Source organism: Lissotriton vulgaris, chromosome 10, assembly GCF_964263255.1.
Source record: "Lissotriton vulgaris chromosome 10, aLisVul1.2, whole genome shotgun sequence".
In the NCBI taxonomy this organism is placed as follows: domain Eukaryota; kingdom Metazoa; phylum Chordata; class Amphibia; order Caudata; family Salamandridae; genus Lissotriton; species Lissotriton vulgaris.
In genome coordinates this window covers 1123626238-1123648304 of record NC_141698.1, presented here as the reverse complement: position 1 = coordinate 1123648304, position 22067 = coordinate 1123626238, and positions in this window count along the sequence as shown.

Here is a 22067-nt window from a genome sequence, read left to right as displayed (position 1 = left end):
TGAGCCCGTAGCGGAATAGGAGGGCGTCTTTCATGTGGGTGTAGGCGTTCATGTGCTCGGTCGGCAGGTCCAGCAGGGCGTCTCTTCCCTCGCTGAGGAAGCGGCTCCACAGGCCGGCCCCCCAGTCCTTCTCGGGGACTCGGTGGGCGGACATGGCGACCTCGTAGGTCTTGAACCACTGCTGGATGTCGTCTCCTTTGTAAAACTCCTTCACGACGTCTTTGGGGATGTGGACCTTCGTTTCCCGAGGGATCACCGGTTCCCCGAGTCCCGGTGGTCTGGTTGCATCTGTTCTGGCTTTTAACTCTAGTTCTTTGAGGCCGCGCTCATGCTCGAGCTGGAGTTTCTGGCCCTCATGCTCCCTCTGGAGCTTCTTCTCTTCCAGCTCCACTTGGAGCCGTAACTGCTCGACTGCCAACTTCTTCTCTGCAAGTTTGAGTTCTCCCTCCATCTTGAGGCGTGCTAGTTCTAGTTCATGGCTTCAGTCACGTTCTCGGCCGGCCATCTCTTCCGACGACGGATCCCTCCCGGTTGCTGGGCTCCGGGTTTGTTGCTGGTTTCTCTCACCGATCGGTGTACTGGGTTTGGTCTGCGGTCTCCCTTCCCCGTTGTCTACGGGCAGGGGAAGGGGTGACCTGGACTCCACCCAAGCCGTTAGCGCTTTTTGGAAATCCTCCTTGGTACTTAGTCCGGTACTAGCGATACTCAGTTCTTTGCAGAACTGCTTGAGCTCTCTATGGGTGTAGTCTCCCAACAGATCTTTATCGATTGGCGTCTTCTCACTGGTTTCTGCGGACAACATCATTGCTCTTTCTTTCTAGTTCACCCCTGCGTGTGGGTTCAGGTAGTGTGTCAGTGGTACGATCTCCAGACGTAGGTTCGAATCGCGTCGCTGCCACCAATGTTGGAAGGGGGCGACCTCAGGGGCCAAGATTGCTCTCCTAACCACCGAGACCCTCCTCTCCCACAATTCCTGCCGAGTCTTATCGAGGGGGGGTCCCCACCGGGGAGGACTGATCGTACACACTGTCGGCACACAACACTCACGAACGGACACCACACCGTGGATCTTTATCAAGTATGAACTTTATCAAAGGTAAAAAGGTAGCAATATACAGCGATCGAGGGATCGTGAAAGTCTCGCAACACAAGGGAACGGGGAAGCGGGACAGTCTCAAGGGCCGGCCAGTACATAGCGTACCCTGCGCACAGTTCTCAATCCTCGAACTGGGGGGTACGGAGGCTGGCGATGGTACTTGCTGTCCTACTCGCTTCGGTTCGAGGTAGTCGTGATGTTAGCGTCGATGGTCCAGCCGGACCAGAGGGCTCCTCAAGCCACGACGAGGTCAGCAGGGCTCGATCCGGAGTGCACCGCAGTGCTCGTAGTTCAGGAGGAGCCACAACAGCGTCAGCAGGGCTCAGGATGGTAGCAAGAGTCTCTTGTTCTCAAGAGTGGGCAGCGACGAGGTCAGCTGGGCTCCGATGGTTCAAGTCTTTCTCTTCGAGGAAGAGCCGCGACAGTGTCAGCAGGGCTCGGTGCTTCCAGTCTTTTCTCTTCGAGAGGGAGCCGCGACCGCGTCAGCAGGGCTCGGTGGTTCAGTTCCGTAGCTTCGAGGAAGAGCCGCGACAGCGTCAGCAGGGCTCAGTGGGTCAGAGTCTGTTCTCCTCAAGGTCAGCCGCGATCAGATCAGCAGGGCTTTCTTGTCCAGGATACAACTGCCGGCTGGATGTGAGGCAGGCTGTCTTATAGTTAAGGGGCCCTTTGATGTCCGGACCCTCATAGGCAGGGGGCCGGTGGTCCGAGGGCCAGGCGGCCGATTGTCTGGGCAGCTGGTTCTTTGATGCTTTGGACCGTGCGTCCAGGGATTCCCAGACGCCCATCAAGGTTTGGAGCCAGCTCGCTAGGAGGCCAAAGGTGTGATCGAAACCAGCCCCCAGGGATAGTTCAGAGGTGTGAGGGGAACCAGTGTGATTGAAGTCTTGGTTTCGGGTACTTGGTGGGTCCTTCACCCCCCGGGCGGGTCCGGGCGCGCGGACGCGCACGCCTGTCTGCAGCCAGGGTCAGTCAAGAGCTGCCGAAAGGGAAGAAGGCAGCCGGCCGGCCGGTGTGGCCAAACATGGAGTCTGATGGTCACGTGCACGGGTGCAGGCACGCGGTCTGGAGATCGGCTCAGGTCCGGTGTAGAGGGGTCGTGTACAGTTCTGGGCGGGCCGGGGTCAGGTCCACCAGTAGTTATTGGGTTGAGGGGATCAGAGAGGACCACGCCACGAGGCCGGGTCCAACAAAACAGAAGTGGATCTGCCCAGTAAAGTCCCTGGAGGTGACAGAGTGAGCTTGTTTTACTGTTGAAAGGCTGAGCTTATCAGAGATTGTAGCTGGCTCCACTTATTCTAAGGGGTTGGTGGGCCTGGAGCGCAGAAGTACTACATTTATATGTCCTCGTTTTCAGCAGTGACGTCACTCCTGACGCTCAGGGCGCAGGGGGACTCCCTTCTACTATCACACATTATCAGAGCCAAAGGGTCAGTCTTGTGAATGAGAATGCGAGGCAGACCTATTGCACGTGCCAATGCTTGTTAAAGTAGCTTCCAGTTGACACGTCCTATATGCCACACTTTCATCTTTCCCTAAGGAACCATGGATAAAATTCAGAGCTCCAGGAACTCTGCTTTCAGCATACAAATATATGGATGAAATTCAGAGATCCATGGACCTCTGACTTCAGTGTGGACCCATTGATGAAATCAGGAGTTCAGGGCAGTGATGCTGGAACAATATTCAGAGTGGAGCGTGGCTGCCATTACTGTTGCGTTTCTGAAGTCATCGGGATGGTGAAAAATCTAAGCGTCACACAAGTGTAACAAATGACCCACGCCCATTCGGCAGGAGAGAGTGCAGTACGTACGTGGTGGCGCGTTTTGGGCAGACGGTCACAGATATATTACTGAAGCCTGATGTGACAGCGGTGGCATAAACCATGCGCCACGTTGCGCCTTATTTACAACATGACGCATCTAGGGAGATGCGTCTTGTTGTAAAGACCTGCGCCACATTAAACCTGCCTCAGGTTTAATGTATACAGGGTGCACGTTCCGTTGGAAAAAAGCCGCGCAAAAGTGACGCAGTGAAATCTACAAGATGTCACTCAATCACTTTTCCAACCCCGCTGCGTCAAAACCTTGCGCCTGCTTGAAGCAGGCGTAAGGCCTGACGCAGCATGTTAGGTATGGGCAGCCCCTGAGCATTGCTGGAGTTGCGTTGCGCTTGTGACACGACTCCAGCAATGCGCCGCCCTTACGCCATCAGATGCGTCACGCATGTGTTTATCCTTGCGCCATGATGCGCCGCATTGTAAATGCGGCGCATCTGTGGTGGTGCAAGGGTAAACTTGCATGACGCATCTTTCCTGGTGCATCCTTGCTGATATGCTGAGATGCGCCAGTCCTTGTAAATCGTCCTCTACGTGTCTTGACTTGTTTTGATCCTACTGAACTCTTTTTTGCCACCACACTTCAGATTTAAAAAAAATTGCTTCATATGTGCTTTCCTAAATGCTGAGATATTTTGAAACAACCGTACCGTTCATTTACAGGTATTTTAAATTTGCATTTTAGAAGAAAAAAGATAACACCTTCCAGCATTCCGTTTCTCGCTGGCTGTATCCCGGCTAGACCGTCAGTATGATCGTCACATAATTCACTTTCGAAAACCCTCTCGCCTTGCGATCAGAGAAACAAGTAGACATTGGAAGTCCATGTTCATAGAATAAGCAGCCATGTCAGAAGGCGTGACCCACATTTGACCTCTGTCTGTGAGCGCATAATCAGTGTTACCAGACACAAGCGAACATAAATTACATATTTATTGCTCGTGCACCATCTAAACACCAGCGTTGGCATTTTGAGGGCGCTACAGCACCCCTACTTTCAGCGCCTATGGCTCTGCGGAACTCTGCCTTCAGTCTGGGCCCATGGATGAAATTCTGAGCTACGTGCCCCCCTTTCAGCATCAAAATAAGGACGACATTGAGAGATCCAGGGAACTCTACATTCAGCTTGGAACAGAAGATGAATTCAGAGCGCTGGAAAACGCTGCTTTCAGTATCAAAATATGGATGAAATACAGAGCTCCGAGGAACTCCGACTTCAGCGTCAAAATATGGATGAAATTCGGAGCCTGGTTTATCTTATAAACACGCCCCTCTCCCCCCGCTGGCCCCCACAGCACGGGTCCGCTGCCTTATCTCTCCTTTTCTGCCACTGCCCGTCTGTCTCCCATTAAATCTAGGGTTTGTTTTCCTTTTGTTTCGATTCGAAGTCCCTCTGCTGTCCTTGGGTCCAGGGTCCGGGCCTGCCCCACCTCTGGCCCCACCAGTAAAAGACGACGAACTGCACTTGCCATGTTGACTTTGGATTTTACTGCCGGGGCTGTCTTAGCAAAGTGCACTGTGCAGGGGGACATGGGGGGGGGGGGGGGGGAGGGGAGGAGGAAGTAGCTCTTGGAGGCAGTTCAGAGAGAGGTTAACAAAACAGCGAAGGATTCCACAGCTCTCAGGTGTGGAGTGTAGGCCTTCATTGTGAACAGCTATCACGTGACCCTTAGCCATGTGTGACTTCTTCACATACCCCCTGGTGAGATCATGCTGAGTGTGACATCTTGTAAAGGACAGGTTGTCTCAATAAATCCAGGACAACGGTTTCTTCAGAAGAATAGGTTTAATCCTTAAGGTTTCCAACACAAGAGGAGCGCCTCATCAGCCAGGAGTCCAAGTAGTAACTGAAGACCCACAACGGACACCTGGCTTCTGAAGGCTCCCCACATTCAAAAGAATACATGTATACATTCCCCAGCATGCGACCTACATTCCCAGCATGCGACCCCCGCATGCAATAGCACGAGGTAAGAGCACAAGTACATTACACTACATCACCTTCCCCCTTATACAAAAACACAGAGAAAAAGAGGTAAAATAAAAAAAAAAAAAAAAAAAAAAATTAAAAAGCAACAAATTCATTATATCTCACAGGGGGTTTTCTGATACGACCAGTGCGACTATAAGATGGGACCACAGGGATAACTGCAGGACCTGGAAAAGGGGAGGAATCTTTTGAGGAAGAAAGGGGAGGAGAATCCAAACTAACATTTGGTTGTAACCAATGCGACCAATCACATCCCTCCTGAGTAGATAAATTTTTCCTCTTAGAAATCAGGGCCGCTTGGTCCGCAGTCAACTTTGCCAATTGTCTCACATTCCACCAGCCTTTGTCCCCCAAGAAAACAGCATTCTTGCTGACTTTAACAATTTGAACAGGACTTGGAAACATAGACAAACCTTTAGCAACTTTATAGGGCTTTTTGATCATAACCCAATCCCCCACAAACATTTGTACGTCCCTCACGCACTTAACTCTGTCAAAATTCTCTTTCATCACCGCCTGCTTCTGTTTGACCGTAAAGTCAATGTCAACCCTAGTTGAAGAAAATTGGTTGCCCTCCACCTTACCTAACCAAGCAGGAAACAACGGAGAATGTAGTTTCCTACCCGGCAACAATTGAAAAGGAGACACTTGAGTCGTACAATGAGGAGAGACATTATAATTCCAAATTTTCTTTTCCAAAAATTTAAAAACATCCACACCAGAGGCTAGAGCTGTTTGAATTCCTTCCTTCAAAACCTTATTGCCACGTTCTACCAGTCCATTGGAAGAGGGAGAATAAAGAGCCACTTTCAGTTGTTTCACATCATGGGCTTTCAAAAACTTGCACATTTTATCCGAGACGAAGTGGGTCCCATTGTCAGTCACCAAGACTTGAGGAGCTCCCTCCAATAGAAACAACCTTTCCAAAAAAGAAATAGTATTACCTGAATCCGGAGCCTCTACAAATCTATATTACATCCACTTCGAGAAGTAATCAATTGCTAAAATAAGGTATCTTTTCCCTTCAGGAAGTACCTTATACGGACCAGAGAAATCCAAAGCAACCTTCTCCCAAGCAACCCCCGGAAAATGAGAAGGTTGTAACGGAGTCTGGTGAGTCCAATGTTTATCAGACAATAAACATTCCTCACAATTGTCAACAGTTGCTCTTACTTGGGAATCAATACCCGGCCACCAATAATGAGATTTGATTCTCATACAAGTTTTAGTCACCCCTAGATGACCCTCGTGAGCTAGCTTGATGTTGTATTCTTTACACTTATGTCTTGTTGTATCTCTTTAAGACTTACATTCCATGTTTCTGATGTCATACTCTACTGTATTCTTTCTGGTCAGTTAGCTCCCTGCTTTCTGATGGGAACACCAGTTATTCTCTGTAGTGCATAATAAATGCTTATTATTCCTTCATTTGTCTCACAACTTCATTTACAACACATGGCGACGATGAGCAGAGGGAGCTAAACAACTACAGAGGGAGAAGAAAACTCCACTGGTGAGAGAAGAACCACGTAAAAAAAAAAGAAGAAAATTCCTGGGTAAAATTTTGCAACTGGAAGAGAGAAACTGAAAAGAAAAGAATATTACAAAGAAGAGGATCTGAAAGAAGTCATTTGAAAGATTAGGACACTTTAAGAAAAAAGTGTAGCAACTTTAAGTAAAAGCGTCGCAGTGAAGAAAGAACGGATTTGCTTAGTCAAAAGAACTCTAAAAAAAAGGGGAAATCAACCTATGGAATTGACACTTGCAATTGACAAACAAGCGGTGAGTTTGAGAGACTTTTCGTTTTCAAATCCGACTTTACTGCTTAAAATAAGAGAGGAACGATGCCTATTTAAGTAACTGTATCTCTATTTAAAAGAAATAACAAAGCAGACTACTATTGTTTTATCGATCTTCAATTTTGATACCCACACTTCACCTAAAGTTAATTTGCCGTTCGAGTCAAAAGGAAAAGCATTTTAACAATTGGCTGCATCTTTTAAATATCCAGCATCTTTTAAAGTTCTCCGCGCGCAGAGTAACATTAACCTACTCACTGTGGAACGCTCTGTGTGAACGTCTCAACGGAGCCATCTACACTCCCTGACGTCACGCAGGAAGAGAAAGCGTACCAGCGACCAGCGTCAGGCAGCGTCAGGCGGAAGTGAGGTAACGACGCTACGTGGACGCCATTTTGTGTTTAGCTCCGGTTACTAGGCAACCCGACCAACCCGAGTAACGCGTTGTAAGAGGGGAACTGCGTGTTGGAGCTACAGCAAACAATAGCGGAACCATAAAAAACGGCATACTTAACCAAGTTAAAGTGACTTAGACGGTAAGAAATATCCGGCGCAATTATCAGTAAACAGTAAACTTTAAAAATTAAAAGTGACTCGAATGGTAAGCAGTACCTGGCGCAATCCACAGGAGTAAATCACTTACTTTATTATTCAATAAGTGTTGTGGCAATGAACTGTATTGTCTACTTGAGGTATCATATTGGGACATTGTGAAGTGTATTCTAGCATAGTGAACCTACAGTATTAGAGTATATTTCATTTAAAAGACTGTCAACATCAAAGAGTATAGACCACCTGTGTATATAAAGAAGCAGCGCCTACGCTACAGTATAAGTGATAGACTGGGAGTGTGTAAACTAGTGGAGGAAAAGAGAAAAGAAATACTTTTAAAATGGAAAACCTTAATGTTATTGTACCTCCTGTGTTCCTACAAACAACTGGGGATCCACCCATTGAGTGGGATGAATGGATAGACATTTTCGAAAACTATATAGAAGCACTTGATGGGAAGGATTTCAGTGCAACAAGAAAAAAAGCCCTTTTGTTAAGTGCTTTAGGGAAAGAAGGACAACGCTCTTTTAAATATCTACCTGTAGGACTGAACCAAGATGGAAGAGCAATAACTAATGTTTACACAGAAGCAAAGGCGCGAATGAAGAAACAGTATGCAAAAGAAGTAAATATCGTCATGGCGAGACACAAATTCTACACTCAACCACAAAGAACTGAGGAATCAGTAGACCAATTTGTGGCTAGATTGCGTGAACTGTCCATTAAATGTAATTTCGGGGAAATAAGAGATGAAATGATACGGGACAAATTAATAGTACAATGTAGGAATAAAAAGATGCAGGAAAAACTATGGGCTGCAAAAAACCCTACCTTGCAAATGGCTATCGACATAGCAAAAGTAGTTGAGGAATCGAATGCATGTATGAGAGAGATGGAAAAAAAGGATAATGTAAAGGAGAACGGGCAAGGGAATGGAGTTTCTTGTGTTGAACAAGATGAAGTTGCTGCTGTAAACAGGAAAAGTATAGACTCGGGAGAAAGGGGTCCATGGAGATTTAATAATGGATTTTCAAGCAGCGAGAGGAATAGATTCCAAGGGAGGATGTGCAGTAGGTGTGGGAGTACTTTTCATACTTCTGATTTCAAGAAATGCTTTGCCATTGACAAAGTGTGTAGGAAGTGTGGGAGGAAAGGTCATTTCTTTAAGATGTGTAGGGGTGTAAATGCTGATAAAGTGGCTGTTGTGGAAAATAGGGAAGTAGTGAGAGATGGTGTTGCTGTTGAGGGCGCCAACAAAATATTGTGTTTGGGTGAGGATGGTGTGAGTGAAGGTGAACCGGGTAGAAGGCAGAGGCCTAAAGCCCAATTCCTTATTGACCAAAAAGAGGTCCAGTTGATGGTCGATCCTGGGTCATTGTGGACTATTATCCCTAAAGATATGTACTTAGAGAATTGGAAAGATGTGCAGTTACTGGCAAGCGACATTAGTCCCTGTGGTTATCAGGGAGAAAGTATAGAACTGATCGGGTATATGGTTTGCGAAATATCATTTAAGGACCGTTCCACAAAAGGAAAGGTGTATGTAGCCAAATCAGGTCCTGCGATTTTAGGTTGGGGAGAGCAGTATGACCTTGGTATAGTTATCAACCCTAGAGCTGTACAACAGGTAATGGTTGTAGATAGCATAACCACTGAGTCAATTGTTGAAGGGATGAATGGTTTGTTTGATGAGCACATTGGGGAGTTGAGAGGTTACGTGCATAAGATTGTACTGCGTGATAATGCTGTACCTATGCAACTCAGGGTGAGGAAGGTTCCATTTATTGCACGTGAGGAAGTAAAAAAAATGTTGAAGGAGATGCTGGACCAAGGGGTGATAGAACAGATCGAAACGTCACCTTGGATTTCTCCCGTGGTTATTACGACCAAATCCGACGGAAAATTTCGTTTTTGTGTGGACCTTCGCACCTTGAACCAAAACATTGTAGTGGACAACTTCCCATTAACGAATATTAATGAGTTAGTTTTGTCACTAAAAGGGGGAAAGTATTTTTCTAAGCTGGATCTCCGCAGCGCTTATCACCAAATCAAATTACATCAAGACTCCAAGGCATTAACAGCTTTTATAACAACTGAGGGAATATATCAGTTCACGCGTATGCCTTTTGGACTTGCCTCTGCAGCTGGAGTATTTCAACGAATGATGGGGCTGTACTAAAAGGAGTGAACAATGTGGTATATTTCCAGGATGATGTCTTGATATTTGGGGAAACTGTTGAGGAACACAATTTGATTTTGAAAACAGTTTTGGAGAGGATGGAACAAGCCGGGTTGACTCTAAAGAAAGAGAAATGTAAATTTGCGGTGGAGGAAGTCGAGTACCTTGGATATACTCTGTCAGTTGACGGGGTTAAACCTAAGAGAGATTTATTAGAGTCTATCAGAAATGCACCCGCTCCGTTTGATAAAGATCAGTTGAGGTCTTTTCTTGGCCTCATTGAGTACTACGCTAAGTTCGTAAGAGATTTTGCAGGGAAAACTGAAAAGATTAAGGTGTTGTTGAGGAAAGGATGCAAGTTTGTGTGGGGTGTGGAACAAGAAGATTGCTTTCAAAAGATCAAAGCAGAAATTTGTGAGGCTGGTATCTTAACACCGTTTGATACCAACCGTAAGTCAGTTTTGACTGTGGATGCGAGTGCTGTGGGAGTTGGTGCGGTGTTAGCTCAAGTGCATGAATCTGGACTCAAGACTGTGGCATTTGCGTCGAGAACGCTCACAACGGCAGAGAGGAATTACTCTATAATCGAGCGGGAGGCTCTAGCAGCAGCATGGGGTTGCGAGTATTACAGAATGTATTTATGGGGGTTCAAGTTTACGTTGTTGACAGATCACAAACCCTTAGTTAAAATTCTATCACCTGGCGGGGCTGGCAAGGGTTCAGAGAGGTTGGCTAGACTGGCTGCGAGAATTCAGGAGTATTTGTACACTGTTGAGTATATTCCAGGTTGGAGGAACTGCCAAGCTGATGGTCTCTCTAGACTTCCACTACCTTGGGAGATAGTGGACAAGTTGGGGGTAGAATCACTCAATTCTGAAGGGTCTGTGGCTGCTGTGGATGAAGTAGTGGATATGTGTGCTGGAGCAGTTAGCAAGAGCTATTGGGATACCTCCATGGCTAAGGACGAGGTGTTGAGAGAGGTGAAAGCCCTAATTGTGAAGGGTCCAAGGAGAGAGAGTTGCTTATCCCCTGCTCTTCGTCCATACCTGAAAGTTCTGGAACAGTTGTCTGTTTTGGACAAAGAAGGTTTCATGATTTTAAAGGAGGATAAGTTTATTCCCCCACAGGAGGTGAGGTTTACTCTATTTAAGTTAGCCCATGAGGGCCACCTAGGACAGTCCCTCACCAAGAGGAGAGTTAGAGAGAATTTCTGGTGGCCCGGTATGGACTTGGAGATTTCTCAGTGGGTGGAAAGATGTACAGACTGTGTTGAGAGCGAGAAGAGGCTTAAAGTTGGTCGTCAACCTGGTTGTGGCACAATAGTAGACCCAGGGAGTCCTTGGCACACCATATGTCTCGATTTCATTGGTCCGTTTTACCAGTTGAGTCAAGACATGAGGTTTGGTTTAGTGGTTGTTGATGTTTCTTCAAAGTGGTTGGTAGTTAAGTTCATGAAGGAGATCACTACGAGCAGCACTATTACCATGTTGGGTGATATTTTCAGAGAGGAAGGTTTTCCAACGAGAATTATCACTGATAATGGGACGCAATTGACTTCCCTGGAGATGGCTAATTTTTTGGGAAAATGTGGTATTGCACATTCAAGGACCTCACTTTACAACCCTCAGGGGAATGGAATAGTTGAGAAGGCGAACCGGATGGTTAAAGGTGCGATTCAGATGGCCATTTCATCCAGGGCAGATGTGAGAGGATTGGTTAATGACCTGGTTTGGGCCTATAGAACTACTGAAAATGGTGTGACTGGGAAGATTCCTTTCAGTGTCATGAGAGGGCGTTCAGCTGGTACCAAACTTGTCGCTGCATGGATGAAAGAGTATCTGGACGCCGGCGTTCCTGGGGGCCCTGATAATGTGAGTGAACCAGCCAGTAGGTGCAATTTTGCAGTGAACGATTGGGTGAAAGTAAAACCTGGACGAGTTGGCGTTGGGTTGACGAAGTTCAGAGGACCATTTAAGGTCAAGTCTGTCCATAAAAGGTTTGTGACTTTATTTAATGGAGAGAGTTGGAATTTGAGGCGTGTGGCACTGTATAAGAAGGCTGATTGTGGGGTCGGTGTGTCTTCATCTAACCGCGGGTTGGAGTCAAACAGTGGTATTGGTGCTAGTAGAGGTCAGAGAGAGAGGAGACCTCCGAGTTACTTACATGATTTTGTTTGTGAGTGACGTCTGTCCGTGTAATGGAGAGCATGTGCTTATTATTTTGTTTTTTTTTATGCGAAGGGAAGAGGATATGTTGTATTCTTTACACTTATGTCTTGTTGTATCTCTTTAAGACTTACATTCCATGTTTCTGATGTCATACTCTACTGTATTCTTTCTGGTCAGTTAGCTCCCTGCTTTCTGATGGGAACACCAGTTATTCTCTGTAGTGCATAATAAATGCTTATTATTCCTTCATTTGTCTCACAACTTCATTTACAACACTTGACTATAGTGTTTCTTAAACCACTGGGAGGAACGAACTTATCGCCTCTCAACAAAACCCCATCTTTGACTGAAAGTTCTTCCGCCACCTGGGCAAAATTCCTTAAATCCCCAGTTAAATTTCTAGCCTCCGGCCAAACATTAGAAGAAAACTCCAAAGCTTGAGACAAAATGCCATCTTTCTCACTGGCCTCCTTCCAATCTTTTTCAGACACAACCGAATTCCATTCCTCAACTGCGTCCACCACCGACACACACTCTACATCCTCCTCCACCATGTCATCCTCATCGTCTTTGTCCATCAACATTCTGGACAAGCAATCTGCTCTGAAATTTTTACCCCCAGCAATGTGTCTTAATTCAAAGTTGAATTCCTGAAGTTTAGAGACTAGTCTAGTCAGCCTAGGAGAAAGACTATTAGTACCGGAAACTTTGCTAAATATAAATGAAAGGGGTTTATGATCAGATAAAATCACAAACTTGCGGCCCCAGAAATACATTTTAAACTTTTGAGCCGCCCACACACAGGCTAACGCCTCCCTCTCAATTGTGCTGTAGTGTTTTTCAAAATCTTTCAAAGATCTAGAGGCAAAAGCCACAGTGTGTTCTTTACCCTCCACCTGTTGACATAACACATCTCCTAGGCCTTTCATACTTGCATCTACTGCAATAATACACATGGAATCGTCCCTGAATGCCTGAAGAGAACGTGCAGAAACAATCAAATCCTTGACTTTAGCAAAAGTCCCATCTAAAATCTTTGGTCCAAATAAACCTCTGACCTTTTTTAAGGAGCAAACGCAGGGGTTCCACCACCTGAGCATAACTTTCCACGAACCTGGCATAGTACTCTGCCAGTCCCAAAAATGAACGCAGAGCATCTTTATCACCTGGAGGCTTAGCCTCCATCAGAGCCCTAACCACAGAAAATTTAGGTCTAATACCAGATTCAGAAATTGAATGACCCAAGTACTCCAATTCGGACACACCAGACTTGCATTTGTCTTCTCTGACAGTCATTCCTTTACTTCCCAGAATGGACAACACTTTTCTCAACAAGATATTATGTTCATCCATCGTCTTTGCAAAAATCTAAATGTCATCCAAATATGCTTGTACCCCCACCAGATCCCCAAACAAAGAGTCCATTAACCTTTGAAAAACGCTGGCAGCTGAAGCTAGCCCAAACGGAAGCCTCAGAAATTTAAAAGCTCCGAATGGTGTAACAAAGGTGGTTAACTCTTGTGAATCCTTAGCCAAGGGGATCTGATGGTAAGCGGACTTTAAGTCCAACAATGAAAACCATTTGGCCCCACCTAGATTTGCTAACAGCTCTTGAATTTTAGGAAGGGGGTGACAGTCAATCTTAATGTTTTTATTGAGACCCCTGAGGTCCGCACATAGCCTGATCTCATTATTTTTCTTGCGTGCTTCGACGATGGGCGCAACCCATTGGGAAGATTCTGAAGGTTCTATAATTTTGTCTTTATATAAATCCTCCAGCATTTTTTTAAGTTCTGACCTGACACTAAGGGGAACTGGGCGAACCTTATGAAAAACCGGAGATGCCCCCGGAATAAGTCTAATCTTGTGCTCAGCCCCTTTTACTAGACCGATTTTGTTACTAAACACATTTTTAAACTCATTTAAAAGATCAGTTCTATCAATTTTCGCATCTTCTACAAAACAGATAGGGAACTCTCGCACCTTAATTGGATTCTCATCTCCAGGGACAAGGTATAACCCCATCTTAGCGAGGTCCTTCCAACCTACAATATCCTTTCCCTTAATTGCCACATAAATTTTTGTAACAATGGACCTACCTAGGACTTGAAGGTTTGCTAAGAAAAAGCCTAACATGTCAATATCTTTCTCCCCGAAAGCTTTCGGGTTGATATCAGATTGGTTTAATTTCATACCATTTCCCCATTTGTCAACAAATGTAGAGTCCCTGAGGATAGTAATGGGAGCACCAGAGTCCGCCATTACTTGCAGTTTAATATTGTCAATCAGAGCCTCGCATAACGGTCCTTTAATAGGTTCCGAATCCTCGCTTTCCACCATTAACATCAAATTGTCAAAGTTGTCACAACATTCATCCACGTCAACATAGTTGACCTTAATAGATTTCTTTTGAAACCTGCAAACCTTTTGGAAGTGTCCCACTTTTTTATACAAAACGCAGCGCTTATTAACAGCAGGACACCCCTTGAAGTTCCCAATGTGAAATTTAGACCCACATCTGAAACAAAAACTTTGTTTGTTTACATTAACATTTGTTTTACTTTGCCATTTCTCCTTATTTTCTTTACCAGAAACAGCATATAGACCTTCCTCTGGCATTTCATCAGAAACAAAATTTACTTTAGAGGAAGTATCTACTGACATCGCTTTCGTAGAAATTATTGATCTTTCAATGCTAAGACTAAGATCAATAACTTCAGATAACGATGGATTCTTACAACTGAGAATCCTTTCTTTAACCTTGGATGAAACACAATTGAACACGAATTGGTCACGAATATAGTTATCAAGCAAAGGACCAAAATCACAAGTAATCGCTAACACCCTTAATGCGGAAATATATTCATCAATTTTTTCATCCTCCTTTTGTTTTCTTTTATAGTATTTGTGTCTCTCCAACATAATATTAGGAGATTCTTCAAACTGCTTTTTTAATCTAGCGATAGCCTCAACATAAACATTCCACTCGTTATCCCCAGAATGAGCAGCCGGAGGCGGAATAGGTACGAGGCGTTTAAAAATGCGTTGAGCGGCTAGACCCAAGCTACCAAACAGGAGAGCAAATTTTCTAGGAGGAGAATAGTCAGCCGCATCAATCGCCATAATGTGGTTCTCAAACAAACCAAACCATTCAGACCACAACAAAGCAGGTTTTCCAGGTTTTTCCAGAAAAGGAGGAGGTTGAGTGACTTCCCTGACAAAAGACATGTCAAAGAGAAGGACAATAAACGCCAATTAAATAAAGTAATAAAAATGAAATACCGTTAAAACAAAATAATACCTTCTAAACAAACAACTGTATACAAAGAACGAAATGAGTAGCAATTGTCTCTCTGAAAGAAAAACTTTACGTTAGCAGGAACAGAATTAACTTGTAACACAGGCGTGTGAATCGCCGAAAACGAATCACACGTAGATGAAGAATGAAGTAGTGAAGTGAAAAACTTCACCAAAATGGCCGCTGAACGTAACGTCTAACGTAGGACGTCAAACGTACTCCCAGAATGCTAAGCGGAACTCCGACGAGAAGATTCAGACGCGCTGTGACGAGCTGCGTAACCAGGAGTTCCAAGTTTCAGAAGCCCAGCCATAAAGATTCCAGCAAGGAAGAGCAACCAGGAGTTCGAAGTTCCAGACGTCCAGCAATGAAGATTCCAGTGCGGAATAGCAGACGAGAACGTTCAGGGTTCCACGGAAAGTCCGGTAAGCGCGCAATTTAAAATGTCAAAGCGCTCGGCACCCAAAAAATAAAAGTGAAGACTCAAAGCCAAAGAGTCGAACCAGCAACCATCCGATCGACAAACCACAGGTAGTTTCAGTCAATCCGCTTGTGACCACAAGCAGTTTCAGTCAGCTGCAACGAGTCTCGAATGAGCTGGAAGTGTCGGGAAATAAATTAAAATTTTACCAAAAATCCGCTCCTCACACAGGTGAAAATCCCAACATCAATGTTCATTCTGTGTCACAAAATCCAGAGGTATAGCCACGAAAGATTCCCAAACACCAAAATTTACGAAATCCAGAAAAACGTAAATCACATGAAATTGCTTTGCGTGGGTTGGTGATGGAAACGATCCCGATCGTCGCCAATATGTAAAGGACAGGTTGTCTCATTAAATCCAGGACACCGGTTTCTTCAGAAGAATAGGTTTAATCCTTAAGGTTTCCAACACAAGAGGAGCGCCTCATCAGCCAGGAGTCCAAGTAGTAACTGAAGACCCACAATGGACACCTGGCTTCTTAAGGCTCCCCACATTCAAAAGAATACATGTATACATTCCCCAGCATGCGACCTACATTCCCAGCATGCGACCCCCGCATGCAATAGCACAAGGTAAGAGCACGAGTACATTACACTAGACATCTATTCTACACATAGCTGTCAAATAACCCAAGCCACGCGTGCAACCTTGAAATAGCACCTGGTGACATCATGGTGCGTTTATCATCTTCACATCTTCACATGCCTGTCACATGACCAATGTCATGTGTTTAATGTATCCCATAGCTCTAACTGTTAGGGCCGTACATCTTGATTCTCCACCTTATTGGTTAGGTGAATAGTGTCATCCTTTGGTCTTCAAAGACTGAGTTTCCAGTTCTCCAGGTGGTCTACTATCCTCCACCTGAAGAGAGACCACCTGGTTTTTAGGTCTCGCGCCTAGCCTTGCAGTGCATAGCAGTGCACGCTCAGCAAGAGACCTCATGTAGGGGGTTTCAAAACGGACCTAGGAATCGCACACGCTTGTGCGTGTGCTTTTCCTTTTGGCCCACGCTATTGGCCTTTGCGTGTGTCTTTTTATCAAAGACAGCACGCAATTGGCCAAAGGTGGTCACATTGCTCCGCCCATAGCCGATTGGTGTCGGTTACCCGCACCGCTGCCATGTGGTTTCAATCTAGCCAGCGCTATATAAAACCTTTCAAATAAACAAATAAATAAATTATCGTGCCCAGACACGGGCGTGATAATTGAAACCAGATGTCTCGCTGTGGCGCAAGAGCGCACCTCTCGTGTGCTTCTTCTTTTTTGGATCCATTTCATAGGGAAGCAACTAAATGAAAGAAAGAAATCGAGGTTGTGAACCGTTTCTTCAAGAAGATGGGGCTGTGTACACCTTTACGTTAGTGCCTGCAATCACTAAATATATTTTTTAATATGTTGGATTGTTTGGTGTGCAATTTCTAAAGGGCACTTCTGGAGCGGTTCTTAAAACTCGAGCAAGAAGTGAAACGTTAAAATCCATTGCCTGCTGGTGCATTGCGGGTTCATGTCACTCTATCCAGAACTGTGGAGTGCGGGTGAGGTTTATTTCAACAGCTTTTTTTAAATACAATTGTGCCGCACTCGTTTTAGGAGGACGACGCTGTCACGGAGGACAAGTCTTGCCTTGAGGGCCACCCTTGCCTGGTTTCTATATTTACCGTACATTACTGCACCTTTTCAGAGAAATTGGGTCTATTCTGTGCAAGTGGTCTTTATGTTCCCTTGCTGTGTCCCAGAAATGGTGGTGGGAGGTGGCCTGTTTAGTCCTCACCCAAGACAAACAATGCCTGGTCTCTCCTACCTCAGACACACAGTATCTCCTGCCACCCCTTTCTAAACCCTCCCCTCATGTCTGTCTAACTTGTCTTTCAGAGCCCTTAGCAAACAGCAAAAGATGGGTTTATCATGGAAAACAATATACAGACCACTACATGTGCCAGCGCCGTAAAACTATTAAGCATGTGGTGTGTGTTACGTAAATTGGTTAAATATTCAATTCAGTGAGCCCAGGAAACAAAGCACTCGCCTGAGAACCCCCAGGTCTGAATAAGGCGATTTCGCATTTCTTTTCTAGAGCACAAAATGCATGCAGTATGTAGATGGGTGGGCAAGACGGAGAACTTGCATTGTGCAAAATACCCTCCACCCCCATCAAAGGTTGGTGAGGGGAAATCAAAATGTTTAGGGTGGCCACCTCGAAATTATTCAAAGAGCTTGATTCAAACTGGGGCTTTTTGAGAGAGGGGACCTGCGCGCTGATGATACAGGATCCTGCACATTGCCACTGATTTGGTACCCTCCTACCACCTCCACCACCCTCCGTCCCCTACAAAACACACACACACTCACTGCGGCTACCCTTGGCTTGACAATGGCATGACCGAAGCATGACCTGTGTGCCCCTCTCCCTGCCTCCGCGGAGTGCACAGCAACGGGGACATGGCCCCGTTCTTAGATGCCGGAGGTCGCGTTTCCAGTGGCAAAGTTCATGCGCTATCAGAGTCAGACCAGGGCCCTAAGAAGGCCGGTTGGGCTGGTGCAGCCTGCAGGCACTTTGAAGATCCAGGACCGAGGGACAGGGCCCCCACACTTACCTCAGCACCAAGGGGGCCCCCGCACGAATGTGGAATAAATCATCTATTTGTTTCTGCCCCAGCTGTGAGGCCCAGCAGAGGAAGAGAGGAAAAAGAGCCCCTCCTCAAGGGGCATAGCTTCCATTGGTGCATCCCGTGCCATGGCATTGGGGCCCTCTGAACCCTGATTATGGCTGTATTTTACAGTTCAAACAGCACCAGGGGGGCCATTTCCTTCCTTGCTCTTGGGCCTTTGACTCACTGGCTCCTCTGATCTCCTAAGGACTTCACGGAGCTATAGCATGGCTGCAAGGCCCAGGGATAGGATCACTCTCCACTGGCCCCACAGTGCTCAAGCATGGCTGGGGTGGGCGGACCCCTGGGCCTGACAGCTCTGGGTTATAGCTGGGGGTTCAGGGAAGGCGGTTCTCTCCCATGTGCCTCTATAGCCTTGATGTGGAGCTGTGAGGGCCATAAGAGGCCTCTCCTCCCCTGGGCCTCACAGCAGAGAACCGTGTGGGCTCTCTGAAGGGTATAGTGCGGTTATGGACCCACAGCATCCAAAGCCTGACTGTATTTTACTATCCATCCAGTGAACAGGGAAATGTACCTTGCTTGGGCCAGAGCCATTGTTCTTTCACTCGCCCCTTACCCTGGGCCTTTCACATGACCAGGGCTGGACTGGCCGTAGCGGGCACTGGGCAATCCCCTGGTGGGCCGCACGGGTGGGGGCCGGTTTTGTTCCAAGGCTGTTTTTGCAGCATAGCTGCAAAATGGGTCCTGTAACAAAATCGTCCGAAACCGGCCCAACAAAGAGCTCGGAGACACCCCAGCCCCCCATGGGAGGAAGGGGGGGCGGGCGAGCACTTTCCTAGGGCCGGTTTCGGTTCTCTGCCCGGCTCTGCACATGACAGAAACTTGGCTGCAAGGTCCAAGGGTGGCGACCTCTCCGAGTGTAGCTATCACTAGTGCAGTAGTTGAAGTAGCACCAAAGCCCAGTGGCGTTAGGGGTCCTCTGAACCCAACTGATGGCTGCAATTTCTTGTACAGCCAGTGGACAAGGGAAGGGAGTGACCCAGTTACTTTGCTTGCATCAGAGCCAGTGACACCATTGCTACACCACTGTCCCCTCTCATGATCCTCACAGCGATGGTCTGCTGCTGTGAGCCACGGAAGAGGCCCTCTCCCATGGGACTCACAGCTGTGATCCAACATTGTGAGGACCAACAAACTAGGGCAGAAGGGTGCAGAATTGCCCCTCATACTAAATGTTTGTCCTATATCCTATGTGGGCTCCTGCAGAATGCCAAATGTCAAACTTTTTTGTTCGCCAAGAGACTGAGGCAAAACAAGCAGCCTAATCCAACAAGCATTTGCAATGCAATAGGTCTCGCATTTACGCAAGTTTAAGCTATTGGCATTGTAAATGACAATGCGTTTTATTTATGCTTCAAAAACCAAAACATAAATAAAAGACATTGTCATTTACAATGCCAATAGCTCAAACTCGCATACATGCGTGACTTGTTGCATTGCAAATGCTTGTTGACAGTCGTGAAGAGATGGAAAAAGATTGATGATTAAAAATTACCTCTTTTCCTGTTTGGTGAGTTTAATGACTCAGGAAGGGGTAAAAATTAAAAACAGGGTTGGTGCTGAGGTGGATATGTTAGTGATCTACCTAGTGTTTTAATCGTAAGAGGTCGACATATAGGTAATTAATTATTTTTTTAATTTTCCATCATGGTCGTTTGCCGAAATCCTCCCACCCAGCCCCACCGCCCACCGCTGTTACCAGCACGGGCTGCGGCTGCTACAAAGCTCCACTTGTCTAGAACTCTCCACCTATACAACAAAAAAGAACCGGGGGTCTAAAGCACCTTAATTCAGGCAAATAGATCACACTCTCTTCCTAGTAGTGTGTTGTATCTAAATAGTATAACGAATACCTATAGCACAGGGACTTAAGAGAAAAGACTAAAGGAGTATAGAAGGGAAGTCCACCTCTGATCGAATCTGAGTGACCATCAGCTATTCAAAGTGATCAGTTTTATCATTTGGTCATCCAGTTTTGATGGCAGGTGTACCTCTTGATGCTAGAGAATACCATGCTCGTATATACGCGGCTGGAACTTGCCCAAATATACTCTGAAAAGGTACAGTGACCCGTACTCTACTAGATCACTAGAACAAGATGTTTAGAGCAGTGCTTGGGGGAGGCCAAGTCTCAGTGAAGTCCCGGGGCACCGACGGATAGAGCGGGGCCTCCATATCCTGAGCACGGTCCAGGTGAGGTGAGGTCCAATCCCCGGTCAAGCTGGATGCTGAATGCATTCCTTGATCTGGAGGATTAGGTTTAATTATATTCATGGCACTACATTGGCTTAATCACAGCAAGTATTGTGCATGATTAATTTCCACTAATATTCAGTAGATAGATGCAGTAGCATATCTTAGAGAGCAGAGGCCCTGAAGAAAGTCTGGGGATAGTTAGCCCGGTAGGCTGAAACATGTTGGCCCATTTTCGCAGTTCTCTGTTCACACTGCCTATTGCACTGTTCTGTTTTTCGTTAGGGGGTAGTGTCCGCACTTCGAATAAAGTTTGTTAATTGTATGGGGTATGGGGTTTTGCAGACCCTACCCCCATCCAGGTAGCTGAAAACTCCTTTCTGAAATGTATCCTCGCAGTACCCAAGAGCACTTAACTGCCATGCAGAACTAGGACTTCCATTTATATCTGATTCGATCAAGCTTGAGCCTGTGCTTTTATGGCACAGGCTGTGGACCAAAGAAGAAACCAAGCTGAATAGAGACATCTTGTCAGATATTTTGAAATTGGGAGGAGCAATGAGGATACCTTGGCTGAGCTATGTGTGCAAGTTCCTTACCGATATTGGAAAGTCGGAATACTTTCTAAATCCCTTCACTATTTCAGCCATTTCAAGAAAGGACCTGAGGAAGGAGGGTTTGTCTTGTTGAATTCCTTAGGAATAATATCTGAGGTCTTAAAACCTACTGTCCTGCAACATCAATCAACATCAATTGATATTAACAACGTTTAACATTCAACCCTATTTGGTTTATGTTCCTGGCAATTATGATCGATTTTTATTATCTCGTTTTAGATTTGGAATTTTTCACAGATTGGTTAGTTTTCCGCCTGTAAATGATTGGTCGCATGATTTACAGCCCTGTCCCTGTGACGATGTGTCGCCCCAAAGTACCATGCATGTTCTTTTATTTTGTAAATTTTATAGCTTTCTTAGGTGCAGTATTTTACTACCCTTATTGAAAGAGATGGGCCTGCGTCAATGTCGTTTGGCTATGTTAAATACTCAATATTTGGACAATGAACGTTGTTTTGCTCTAATTACAGTGTTTCTGAAAAGAGTGATATATTGCAAAAAAACATGACTACATAGTGTTTTTTTATGCTTCAAATGCAATTTTGACATTAATGAATTATTGTGTATATGCTCTTTTTGCGTTTTTGTCATGACACTGTGATATTGTAAAATGAATTGTAATGTATTTAAATGTAATAATTCTTTTTTTAACCATGTATGCTTTAATGATTGCTTTTAACAATCAAATAAAGCTATATTTGACTTTAAGTTTGTTAATGTGGGGCACACCACCCTATTTTAAATTCACCACTCAAATGTTTTTGCACTGCTTTAAATATCTTGTTCTAGTGATCTAGTAGAGTACGGTTCACTGTACCTTTTCAGAGTATATTTGGGCAAGTTCCAGCCGTGTATATACGAGCATGGTGTTCTCTATGATCAAGAGGTATACCTGCCATCAAAACTGGATGACCAGATGATAAAACTGATCACTTTGAATAGTTGATGGTCACTCAGATTCGATCAGAGGTGGACTTCCCTTCTATACTCCTTTAGTCTTTTCTCTTAAGTCCCTGTGCTATAGGTATTCGTTATACTATTTAGATACAACACACTACTAGGAAGAGAGTGTGATCTATTTGCCTGAATTAAGGTGCTTTAGACCCCCGGCTCTTTTTTGTTGTAAATATGTTAGCATTTGGGGATGTGAACCTGGGCTGGTCTTAAAATTTCCCTTTGATCCTT